Below are 14,294 nucleotides of genomic sequence, written 5' to 3'. Positions count from 1 at the left end.
CCTCAGGTACCCAGCTTTAGGTATCTTGCAATGAAGTACTTGAATGCTATTTTCTCCCCTCCCATTAACTGTACCCAAAATTGAAAGGTTTATTCTTTTCCCATTTCAGAGTTCAGTCATCTGTAACTCAAATCTATTCACCTACATGCCCAGAATCTGTGAAACAGAATTTACTGTAGGATTTGTCTAAGGAAAACCTTTAAAATGTCTTTTCTTGGTTAAGGAGTATTCTTGTACCTGGAGATCCTAGGAACCACATGTGATAAAATGACCCTAAATTTGTAATCTTTAAAAGTGATCACATGGAGTGCTTAGAATATGTTTTATTATTATTGTACTTTTTAAAATTTTTGTGCTTTGTTAGAAATTCTAGGTTTAAGTACCAGCTCCATTATTTCTTACTCTCTGTATGGATAAATCACTTAACCTTTCTCTACCACAGCTTGAAAATGCTTTGCCCTGATGATTATGTCATTCCGTTTATGTAAAAAGCAGAACTGTATCCAGCACTTTGTAAGCCTCAGTAACAATTAGATATTATTTCTTATTGAACACACATGTACATTTTTCTCAAAATGTATTTTTGTTCTAATTTAAAATATTATTTTATAATACTATACCACTTCTATGTTGGTATACAACATTTTACATATTGGTATTTAAAACATAGATGCATACACACACACACACACACACAAACACACATATACATCTAACATGTACACTCAAATTTATTTGAACTTTCCACAAAAATTTACTGAGCAAGCACTATGTTATTAAGCTTGATTCTGAATTTCTGGGAATAAAGTAGAAACTTTTTTTTATCCTTATTAAGTAATGGAGAAGACTTAAGTCTACTTTGTCCTAATCCCTCCTTCCCTTTATGTGTATGTTTTGGATTCCTTATATTGTACCCTCTAGGTTTTTCAGGCTGATCTAAGAATTAAATTGACAGAGTAATTTAATCCAGAGACAGAATAATAGGAGAACATCAAACAAAGTTTAATAATATGTGTACACAGAATAAACCTAGGAAAACGGAATCACTTGCCAAAATGGCCAAAGCTACCACCTTCAATATCATCTTCAGCTAAAGACAAAAGATGTTGGGGATAGTGGTTTGGGACTTCAAAGGGAAGGAAGGCAATTCACATGAAGATGGAAAAGCAAATGTTTGGTAAACAAATGTTTGCCATGTCACGCAGAGACAATGGGACATGGAGAAGACTTTGATAAAATGGGCCTTGTTAGGTTCCTCCCTGTCTGCAGCATCTAACTCACATTATACTATAGTTATCTATGATGATAGCTCCTTCCTGAAACAGGCCTTCTACCTTGAATTCTTTTAAGAAGTTAGAGGTAGGTAAAAGTTTCTTCCTGAGTCTTTTGTTCTTTACAAATAATAAGCCCCAAATAATCACACCAAAGAGACAACTTGGGGTGGCAAATTCTGCTCCCCTACATTGGCCATCATTTCACTTTTAAGAGTGAAACATTAAAAAAAAATCTGTTCAGAAGCTCTGTATGGATGAGAAGTGCTTGTTCACTGATGAGTTTCATTTAGAGCATTAAGAACAAACTTGTTCATTTCTTTGGGAACCTCCAAATGTTAGTATACTGGAGGTCTTTACTAGACCAGTCAGGTTCCCTAGAGAATCCTCCAGTCTTCTGCTTGAAGTTTAAAAATCTGTGGTTGCCAGTGAATGGGCAGCTCCCAGTGGAAGTTAGATAATCTCATAATTTAATTTGTCGAACTATTTCATTTGTAGATTTACAAATTTTTTCTTTATTCATGTCCTGTCCCCTTACTCAGTTACATTCTTGTCTATACCTAGTGTCCCTGAGTCCCAAATGTCTTTAATTTTTCCACATAACAGAAGACCTGAAGAAGTGTGCATATAAGTATGTGTATGTGTTGTGTTCTTTCTGATTTTCTGATTTTCTATTTCAGATTGCCTTTTTGGTTTATTTCGTGGGATCTGGTGACTCTAAATCTAGGATCTTGAGCTCAGATTGGCTGATTTTGGTTTCAGTTGGGCATCCACCTTAGTATTCAATTTTCCAGCTTTATGTTGGCATCACTGATACATATAGATTAATAACTTCCTAAATCATTTAAAGTTATATTAATTGAGTGTTTGGAGGCTAGGGATGTAATGTAACATGTTTCAATTACTCTTCAACATATTACTAAATTTATAAAAAACTTTAATCTTACAAATTTACGTTAAGATCTGTCCAACCTGTACAATTTTCAAATGTATGAAAGAGATGAATTTAATAAGAAAGAAAGCAATATGTTCTATGTTCTATGTTGTATGATATGAAAAATAGAATCAAAGATATGGGTCTATAAACTCAATTAGGACATTGAATTTAACATATTTTATATAAATTTACTAAAAATAGATGAATATTTCAAATCATGTTTCATATAAGGATTTTGAATTTGAACAATTTTTGTAATTATAAATGAGTTGTTCAATGATCACTATATTTGAATTTCCAATCGCCCATCTGGAACTCATCACTTCCAATCTCTCTCTTTCTATTTTTGCTCCTATAGGGCATTTTTTCTAACATAATATTTAATGTTCCTATTTAGTATGCTTTTTTTTTTTAATTTTTCCTTTTCTTTCCTCCCCAAAGCCCCCCAGCACATAGCTGTATATTTTCAGTTGTGGGTCCCTCCAGCTGTGGCATGCAGGATGCCGCCCCAGCATGGCCTGACAAGCGATGCCGTGTCCACACCCGGGATCCAAACTGGTGTAACCTGGGGCCACCAAAGTGGAGCGCATGAACCCAACTACTCAGCCATGGGGCCGGCCCCTATTATGCTTATTTTTTTCTACTCAATCCCCCACCCCTTCCCCATTGAAATATATAGCCACCACAAGGTAAAGATCTTTTTCTGTTTACTCACTCATCAAATGCCTGATATCGTGCCCAGTATTTAGTAGTTAATTAATATTTGTTGAAAAAATAAATGGATTATTTCTATAAATCTCTTTTAGAAAAATAAAATGCATCACACAAAAATTATAAAATAGAAACAATGAAGTTGGCTTAAAAATATTTGTTTTTATAATTCAAAGAATTATATAGGGACAGCGTAAGGTGATTTGTGGAAGGGTAATGAAATTATTTCTTATCTTGACTGAAGTGATAGTTACATGACTGTATATTTGTCAGAACTCATGGAACTGTTCACAAAAAAAAAGAGTAATTTTACCGTATATAAATTTTTGAAAAAGAAATTAAAAAGTAGATCTATATTCACAAAAAAGAGCCTGCAAATTGATGTGTACATGCCTCAATAACATTTTACGGAGATATAAAACAGAAGAAAGAGTTGGCACGTGTATTTTACTGCTAGTCCTACAATGTGAGAAAGAATGTATACATCCAAAACCGTGCTCAGGTAAAGCAATTTCCATTCTCTGATCTTTTCTCTCTCCTTTTTCTGTGAAGGAGGTGAGAGCACTGGAAGTGTTGTAACACAATGTTTTTGAACACCTTACTTTGTTATATTTCGCAAATAATTCTTGTTAATCACTTCACTGGTCTCTCTCAGAACATTGAAAGAAATCCTTGGCCTGAGTCTGACTTCATGTGCATGGGCTTGCAGAAGTGTTCAATGCTGAAACATAAAAAAGAAGAATTCTTGCTATGCCATGTGAAGGTTAATGCTGAAACTGTAGTTTCACACCAGCTTTGTTTTTGATATATTTTTAAACTTGAAACAGTTTTAGAGATTGAATGGAAGTAGTAGGTAGCAATAAAAGAAGAAGAAAATATAAGGAGACTAGATCTTTATATATGTATAAAGGACTGATACATTGGATATTAGATATTTTTCTTTTAATATATGTTGACACTAACTCATTCTCATGTTTATCTAATTGAATGTTATCAGAGAAAAGGGTCCAACAGAGTCTTCGGCATTTAAAATAGGAGCTGACGTAAAAACTCATCTTTTAGAGAAAGCATTATTTAGAAAGAGGTGAAACATTTAATACTAATATTTTAATAAAAATAGTTCAGGAAAATTATCATTTTACCTTTTAGCAAGACCAGAAAAACATTCTATGTAATACAGAAAAAAAAATAATCTTGATGTCTGGTATTTGCCACTTAAAGCTCTAAGCTATTTTTATCTTGGAAAAGATTCAAATATAGTCTTGACTAGTATAAGATTCATCAACCGTGGTTCACAATACACATCATATCTTAAAGTCAGCTATTCCTGGGTACAAGTTCTTACATAACTGACTTCAGTAAGTTCATAGGCTTATTGTGAACTTCAAACACATTGGAGTCCTAAATACAAAGCAATATCACAGAGATTTGTTAACAAATTGATATGAACAGGGCATAATAAACAGAACATATAGTAATAGTGGTATGTATATATATATATATATAAAATATCACTTATTATATATATATATTCTCTATCCATTCATCCGTCACCAGACACTTGGGTTGTATGTGTGTGTGTACACATACATATCTAGCTTGTATAAAATTTATGTATGATATATATAGAGAGAGAGACTTAGATGTATAAATAGATTGATTAATTGTCATAGTTTGTATAGAATTTTAGGAAATTTATAGACTCATAATATGCACAGATTGTTAAGAGTTCATAAGACATCAGGGTGAGAAGCCCTGGAGTAATGGTTGCCCCTTTGTAGGTAATCTGCCTCCTCCATTTGATTGCCTTTATACCTTTTCTTTTATCTGAGTTTCTTCGGTTTTCTTCTGATGGGCTTAGATGTGGATTTATGTTGATTTACCTTGCTTAGCTGTGATTGTTGTGTTGTCAAAATCAAATCATTCAGTTTCTCTGATACTATCCATTTTGAACATGAACATTTCCTCTTTATTTTAGGCAAATTTATGCTTTCAAGCATCATTTTTTGCCCCATGTCTTTTTTTTCCCCAAATCATCCGATATGTGCCAGACTCTTTGGACCTTGGGATGTAAAAGCAGAAGAGATAGTATCAGTAGCACTTTGCAGTGTGAGAAACAGAAGAATGTGTCTAAACAGAGGAAAGCATGTTATTTTTATAGGCATTTATTTATTCATCCATCCGATTATAAATTTAAGTGCATGTTTAGGACCTATTACATGTCAGGCACTGGTCTAAGAGCTTTACAAATATAAATTCATTTCAGCTTCAATACAACCCTATGAGGTACATGCCATTATCATCTCCATTTGACAGATGGGCATATTGTGGCACAATGAAGTCTCTTGCCTCCATAGCTTAATTAGTAAATGACATAGCTGAGTGAATTCAGACAGTCCTGTTCTAGTTTTCATGCTCCTAAACAAGATGCTAGACAGTTTTTAATGAGTATTGTTTAAAGATTGCTGATGATTTAGTTTGGCTGAAAAATGACCAGCGTGGAAAGCAAAATATGTAGTCTCTGGAAGTTCAGATTTCAGTACTTCTCTTGTGTATCCTGAGTCGATCCCTTTTTATAACGAATTTCCCCTTCTAATGTGTATATTTTTTTCCTCTGACCTACTCGCCCTCCCCCAAAAAGGGAAAAAAAACAAAGAATAAAATACAAACACATGGACATGATAACTAAACTGAGTTCATGTAGTCAGACCATACTTGCCTTTGATCTAGTCACAGAGCAGCTTCTAGCATAGTGCTGGATGTTCACTGCCTGAGGGAGTACCCATAGTCCCCCTACTTGCCAAAATGCCTCCTATGCTTTTTGGCAATGGTTAAACAGGAAAGTCTAGCTTTACTGAGGTAGTTTTCCAAGGACAACATTTTTCAAATCACTGACTTAGAGTCATTACATCATAGTGTTGTCTAGGTTACCAACCACTATAGGTTTATTTCAATTAGTTATCAGTTCACTCATTAATCAAAATTTAATGTTTATTAAATATTAGGCATAATAATAGGAGTAAAGGCTATAGAGCTGAATATAAGAGAGTCTCATTAAAAATTTGCATATGTATTTTAAATTGGTTGACTTTTAAGCAAAATGATCACAGTCCCATAGAATCTTAAACTTGAAACAGACTTGAAGAGAACCTCGCCCAGTACAAGATTCTCTCTTTTATTTCATGCTGTGACAACTCCAAATTGCTGTTCTTTTTCCTTTTTGTGAATGCTAACATATTCTTATCAATAGCTTTTGTGAATTAGAACCATGCATCTGTATTAATGAAGAACACTTCTGGGTTCTAAATATAAAATAATACACTATCTTAGGCAAAAAATAAGGAAGTAATGATATACTAGTTTTAAATCTTGGAACTGATTTAAGACTTTAAAAGAAAATTGAAGGTTTAACAAATGGATCCTAAAATAGCAAGTCCGTTAAATCAGTACTTGGTTCATACAAATGCATGGAAAGAAATATGTAATAAAACTTAAGAAAAGTGTAAGGTTGCAAAGAGAAAGATCCTTCATCATGAGCACTGGAAATGGGAGAAGTCTGATTTCTCAAAATAAAAAATGATTATGCAAAATATAGGCAGACTGTGGCTGATTGAATAAATTCAATTCAGTGGGCTGAGTGGGAAGTTCATTTTGTTCTTAGTCTAGGCCGAATTTTAAAATAACAACCTTGTAAAAGAGTTTGCTGTTTTGTCTGCTTTATTCATTCGTGCATCCCTCGTGCACAGAGCAGTGTCCACATAGGTGGTATTCAATTAATATTTGCTGAATGAATGAAAACGTTATATAGACAAAGAACCCCCTAGACTACTGCTACAGATATAACCAAATCTGATGAACCTTTTCATTACAAAGTTATATTCTGCATTACAAAGAAATTTTATATATTAAAATAATAGACAAATTTAAAAGTTTTTAAAGATTTAGTTAAATATTCAAATATTTAGTAAGAGAGCTGACAATGATGGCTCTGTGACTTAGCAATTAGCTGAATCAAGCTAGAGAGTGTGCCATTTTGGAAACTGTAATTATTGCAGAATATTGTTTTAATGCAGCAATTTTCTATAAAGAATATAACTGCAGCAAAATATTAGCTCATAAGTGAAGTTTCAAAAGGCAGATTTTTCTTTATAGATTGGATATTTTTAATGGGAAAAAAAGGGAGCATCCATAGATGTTATATGAGTGTTTATTATTTGATTATTGTTATGTGAATCTTAAAAGCTTCATATTTATACCATTTCAGAATTTATCCACACAGCTGTTATTGTTTAAATCCTTGAATAATGCATGAAAAAAGAAAATAAATGAAAGAATATCTTTCCCCTCAAGTCTATCTGTACTTAACTTTGAGTTAAATACCAGTATATACTTCACTAAGGCAGTTTTAATAAAAGAAGCTGCTTGGCACATCTAAGGTTTTCATAAGTTGTGTAAAAAAGCAGAGTGACAGCCTGCCATTCTGGAGTGACGGCCCTATCTGCTTCTTATTACCTTTTACTTCTTCGGGGAAGGGATGATGTCCAAGCAGGTACTACCTCTCATCATCATTTATTTGCTTGTTTATCTAAAATTTTCATTCTACAAATATTTATTGAGTGCTTCTATGCTCCATGTTTCACCTCACTTCACCCAGGCATGTTACCTATAAGAATTTATCCAAAGGAAACAAAATTGAATAGAAATAAAGATTTAATCCAAGGATGTACATAACAGGGGAAAAAAATCACAAAAGAAGGAACCTGAATATCTCATATTTCTAACAATGGGAAATTAATCTTAAAAGGCAGGTTTTAAATTAAATGTCATTATATATTAAAAATGGTGTTGTGAAATAATATCCATTAATATAAAATGTGTCCATGGTGTCTTCTTAAAAATGCATGCTAAGAAACAATTTGTAAGGTACAATCACAATAACATATGTGCATATATAAATATATACCAAAGAATTAACTGTTTTTATCTCTGTTTGTAATATTGCAAAAGAATTTATTTTTTTAACCTACTGCAAGTCTGTAGACAGCCTTGTAGCCTACTGTAAATCTGTATTCAGAGTGCAAGAGAATTGTAGAAAATTTACATTGGAAGTTCAATGTTTGTAGAGATTAAAAAGACTACTGAACTCTAGTTAACATTTAATTTACTCTGTATTAGAATTTGAGAGGATCACATTTTCCCTATTTCTTTCTCCAAATCTAGGATCCTCCTGCTGTTTATGCCATCTGTTGACCGTTTCTTCTCTTTTATCTAAACTCTGATTTCTAATGAATATTTAGAAGCCAAACATTAGCATTATACAAACCATATAATGTCCCTAAAGAAGTGCACTGAGACTTTTGGCATTCATTTTGATGCTGTTGTAACTGTCTCATGATAATTGTCTGTCTTGCTTTCCTGGACAAATAGCAGTCAAGTGGGATGTGGCATGAAAAGTAAAATGGAAGTATTGAGGTCCACAAACTAAAGACAGTTTGGGGATTAAAATGCTGGGATAGTACGGAAGAGATGCCTTAAAATTTTTGCTATGATAAAAGCAGATTGCGTGACAGGTTGGAGTCAATTATTGGTACATACCAATGAGAAATAGAAAAAAAAATAAGTGGGAGACAAGTGCAGGGGTCAGAGTTGTAAATCATTTTATGTAAGAGTTTCTGCATAAACCTACCTTTATGAACATAGCTCACTCGAGGAAAATTGCACAGATTCTGAGTGATATACTCCCTCATTATTTTAAAATTCCTTTGAGAAAACTGGGGAATGGCTTCTCATCATGAAATTCATCTTTATTTCCTGCAGAGAATTTACTCTGAGTGTAACTGAGAGCAAAGGGAAATTGAGGGCACTGTGAGTCTACAGTCCATCCAGATTTACTGAGGTAGCTGCCTTTGTTAACTGCCCCCTAGGAAGGGTTGAAGGCAATCTCTTAAGACCTTTGATCTCAATGGCATAGCCCTGAGCAGCTCTCTAAAGTACACATGGCTCATAAAAGAACCAAATGTTTTGATTAGAAAACCATAGAGAGCATTCTGTATTGTATCAGATTTGTGTGGACTTTGATGACCAGAGCAGTCACTGTGATCTCTCTGGGTTTCAGAAGAGAACTCCATGGAAATAGCATAGAAGTCAAGATTTAATTTAATTCTAAAAAGTTATGATATTCAAAGTCACTTTTTACGTAGGGCTTACTTTTGATTTGCACGTTTTACAGAGCAAATGTAATGAGAGATAGTTAAAAATGATGGCGATGACAATTAATTATATTTGTGTCAACTTTTAAGTTTACAGAGTACTTCTATGAGTTGTTTTTCTTTTGCCACTTAGTTTACAAAATAGCTATTTCAGTAGATGTCCTATTTCTTATTCTACTTGACAGGCCATTAGGTCACAACAATAGAGGATGAATAATTTTGTCAAATTTTATAACTAGAAAGTGTTAAAAGCAGGATGAGAATTGGATATTCTGATTCACTAATTCTCTCAAAAATTTGTTGAGCATCTAAGATGAACAAAGCTTTGCTAAGCTACTCAATTGTGACTGGAAAAAAAAAAAGCAAGCAGGCAGGAATAAAGGAGGGAAGGAAGAAAAGAAGGAAAGAAGGAAAATAGTAAGGAAAGAAAGAAGCCTGAACTACTGAAATTATCCAAAGCTCTTGATTTATCTTATTGAAATTTTTCTCAGGAGTTGGCTACATTGGCTTTCATATATTTATCAGTTACTTTATTCTTGCAAATACACTTGACTTAGTTGTTGAGTAAAGTCTTCATAAGCAGACTACTGATGAATTTACTCTCAGGGAGCCTGATCTATTAAAATAGATGGATATCACAAAAATCATTAAAAATCAATGCAAAATTCCAGCAACGAACAGCGCTCCAAACTTCAGGACGTAGTGTAACAACAGTGTAATATACATGAGCTTGATTAGTCTGGAGTAGAGTGAATTGGAGAAGGGAAGTCTTTAATGAAAGAGTGATATTTGAGCTGAGATCGGAAAACTAAGAGGGAGTTAACTAGGGGAAAAACAGAGATGGGGAGGGAGGACTTGTGCTGCAGATAAAAGAAACAGCATGTGCAAAGGCTCAGAATGTAGAAAGAGTCTGGTATTTAAATGACACTGAAAGCAGGCAACATGGCTGAAGATCAGGAAATGAGGCGCAGAGCCCCAGAGGTAGCCGTGTTAAGGATCATGGTCTTGACCATAGGAATAATGGGTAACTATTAAAAGTGTAAATAGGTGAATCAAATTATTGAGTTTGAATTTTTTAATTATTGGTCTTCCTGAAGACTAGAGAACAGGGTCAGTAAAAGTCAATGTAGACCTAATTTTTATAAAGCTATTTCATTAGTCTAGGTAAGAATTGATGGCTGTTTGTACTAGAGTATTTGTTGCTGAGATGGAGAAAAGTGAATAATTTTTATAAATACTTAGGAGGCAAACACCTTTTGTTAAGTTTTCAAAAATGGAAAATAGGAGAAAAGTATTAGGAATGAGGCTAAGATTTCAAGTGTATGTAATTGAACATATAGTTACGGCTTTGATTGAAAGAGAAAATCTGGAACAGGATCCTTTTCTTTCTTTTGGTGGAATAGGGTGTGGATCAATGATTAAGGGTTTTGTTTCATGCATGTTTTCACTGTCTTTGAATAGGCTAAGTTTCAAGGAGACAGTTTAATATTAGAATTTGATTCACAGAGATGATGACTGATAGAGAGATACACAGGTGTTAGTCTTGCCATATCAAGGATGATTGAGGTTTGGGGCATGGATGAGATTTCCTGTGAAAAAGTTAAGCTTAAAGAAGGACCAGGAATAAGATTTTATTTAATTAAAAGGATAAGATGAACTTGCCAAGGAAAATGAATAGTAATGGTCAGAAACAAAGGCAGGAAAAAAGTGATTGTAGTGCTTAAGAAGGTAAGAGTTTCATGGAAAAGAAAATAGTATATTGTCAGAAGTGCAGTGCTAAGGAAGGGTGAGATGAAAAACAAGACCATTAAATTTAGTAGTCTGGAGGTCATTAAAGAACTTAGGAAACATTGTTTTGATGGAATATGGGGGAGTGAACAAAATGGAGCAAGTGGAAGACAAGGAAGGAAGGACAGTGGTATATGAAATTTTTCCCTTCTGATGCTATTATTCCACGCTCCCATGCCTCTCACTAAACATGGCTTCTGAGTTTGTGAATACTTCTTAGTTAGCTAGGATAAAAAGGACACTATGTTGGAGATGTTAGAGAAAACAAAAATAATATTTACATGCATTTAATAGTCCCATAGCATTATACCAACTCAGGTATTCTTGTACTACATTGTTAACATGCTACAGTATTAGAGTCTTTTTTCGCCCTCAGTATCTTATTTAACATCTGGCTGCAGCCTATTATGGATAAGTTAACTTTTAAAAATCCATTATGCACTTCAAAATTAGTTCCGTAATTGTATTATCACTATGGAAGAATTGGCTGCATTTCAGCGTAAAATATAAATGGATCTGACTTTTCCCATTAATATTTGATGGTACATGGTTTAATATTGAATTGAAGCAGAACCCTGAGGTGGTCATGAAAAGGACAATTTATAAATGTGACTCTAACCGGGAAATAATAAAATAAATCTTAGTTTTAGTTCTTCTAGATGAATATGGCTTACTAGACTCTTTACTTAGAAAGAATATTCAATTAAAAGTAGAACATCTTCATTACTATGATGAAGAGATAATCAATGTACCCCTGTTTAATATTATTCAAATGTGGCTCATGAAGAATCAAGAATAGCTTACTTTTTTGCACCCCCCAGCCTCTGTCTTTATCAATACAATTGAGAGATGTTGACATACTTCTTTGAATTCCCATTTCTTACAAAGAGGATTGACTGACTCTAACCCTATCAAGAAATTTCAACATTGTCGAATGTTGACAATTAGTTCTGCTCATTTTGTTTGTCTTTCATAGCAAAGAGATTCTGTTTGTTGTCTTTGCTCTGGGAAAACAAATGCCTAGCAATAAACTATCTTGCTTATTTTGTGTGGAACCGTAATATGCTATTGTATACCTATTGGTTTAATTTTTACAAGACATAATAACTTCAAAAACACCTAACATCAAATAATGCCATCTCTCCCTAAATAAACTGTGGGTTTATTGTAGAAAACCCAAACTGCAGTTTTAAATAGGAAAAACAGTACCTGCATGCCATTTTGATTTGATAAGCCTAAAAGGCCTTGAGAATCATGACATGGTTACTCATGGGCTTTGTCCTTATCCCCTTCCCATGTCTGTCAATCCACAATTTAGAAGAAATGGTGCTTTATCCAACTGATATTTTACAAATTGCTTTTTTTTTTCTTTTAAATCCAATTTATATTATGGAAGAAGCAAGACTTGTTACATGATTTCTGGGACTCAGCACAAAATGACCTCTTGATCAAAAATTCTGAAGAATTTCAAGGCGGCAACAGCAGAGTATTAAATCAAGCCGAGGGCCCTTGCCTGTGCTACTGTACAGATTGCCAGTGAAGTCAGCCTGATACTAAGGCATCTAAACAATCCTGAGAAAACTCAGCCAGGCTGTAAGAGTCCATTCCAAAGGAAATCTGATACACGACTTCCATATTTATCTCTCAGGACCCGTAGTCTTCTCCAAAATAAGTCAGCAATTTTTGTCCTTGCTATATTATGTGTCATAATTGTCATGCACATCCGCTACATATCTTTGTTTTTTTTTCAACAACTCTCCTTGGCATGGTATATCAATCAAATGATCTATGGACCATCTGCTAGTGAAACTCCCACTATTGTCAGAGTATATTTTGTAACTCTTTTTGAAGTAAAGCTCCCTTTGTGTAGTTTTATGGTCCTTAGTTTTAAAAATCAAGTTAGTTCTTCACAGTTATAAACAGAAGGCCTCTCACTTCTCTGAGGCATTAAAGACTTGATTTGCCCAAACTGTCTTTCATGAGTATTTCATTCAAACCCATGGCTCAAATTAGGTAGATGCTGGAAATTTAACACCGCAGACTAAAATGAAGTTTGAGCATGAAAATGAGGTGTTAAATGGAGTATAAAATTGAAGCAGCCTGTTTCAGAGCATGGGCTTGCCTCAGGCTCTGTACACTAACGAGAGAGCTCAGACTGGGTACTTCTCAGGTTAGCACGAATTGCAGAGTCCTGTCTGAGATATTTTAAAGTGAAACAGAAGGCAAGAATTAGAAACCCTCAAAATATCCTAGCCTTCTGATTCAATAGTACTTTTCGTTTGTCTTGTCATTTATTAGTAAACATTCTTTAAAAGTTTACACGTATATATATTTCAAATGAGAAACATTCAAATTGGAAATTCTCTTTGATTTTGGCTAAACTGATTATCTTAACTGATATTCAGCTCTTTATTTATTGAAGGTAATCCTGTTCTTAAGGATGTAAATGACCATTGTCCGAAGACATCAAGCTCATTCAACATGTGTGAATAAAAATCAAAACTAAAAGACAGTAAAATAATAAATAGGGTAATTGTGGACTAACAGCAAAGACATATAACTTAAAATTAATATATATAAACTTTGTAGCAATAACTTAAGTTTCTAAATTTTTTGGTGTATTTGGATGTTTTTAATTTTCATGAACAAATATGTGTCCCTCCCCATAACAACAACAACAACAAAAAACCCAAAAAGAATATATTCTGTTCCATCCAAGTGAAGTAATAAAAACCATACAGAGAACTAGATATCCATATCCATTGGCCGCCTTGACACACATATTATGGTGTATCCTTTTATATCTATTCAAATAAATACCACAAAGCTATATTTTAACTGTTGAGTTAATTCTCTAAAAATCTTACTCAGAACATGATCACTTCCAAGCTTAACTAGTCCTAATGGCTGTTAACAATGAACAGCTGTAGGAAACAGACCTGAGATGTTGGCAAAGAAGCTCAGAAGAGACATATTTTGAGACGATGCTTTCTCTATTTAAAAAATAGTAATGTGTCCCCTAATGACTATTTTACGAGGTGAAGTCTCGTCATTTAGCTGACTTTGAGACCGTGACAGCCTCCTAATTACTCTGTTAATGGCAGCAGCATAATGGAGGTGGTGCTTACAGGCACAAGCAAAGTCAGGAGGTAATTACTCTGGTTTTTGAGTAGAGTGAAAAAAAAATCATCTCAGAAACACCCTATGACAAGCTCAGCAATGCAGCACATCTTCGGGGGCAAAAAGCCACAGGATCACTACCTGTTTTTAGCAGTCTGTCATTGTGCTAGCTTTTTATGCCTCCAACAAAACAGGTCAAATTATCGCAGTAGTGTACAGGTCCTTTTTTCACTTCTTGAATCCCCTCTGTGAGATATT

The sequence above is a fragment of the Equus caballus genome, chromosome 1 (assembly GCF_041296265.1).
Source record: "Equus caballus isolate H_3958 breed thoroughbred chromosome 1, TB-T2T, whole genome shotgun sequence".
Classification (NCBI taxonomy): domain Eukaryota; kingdom Metazoa; phylum Chordata; class Mammalia; order Perissodactyla; family Equidae; genus Equus; species Equus caballus.
The sequence above is the reverse complement of the archived record's forward strand: the minus strand, read 5'-3'. Positions refer to the sequence as shown.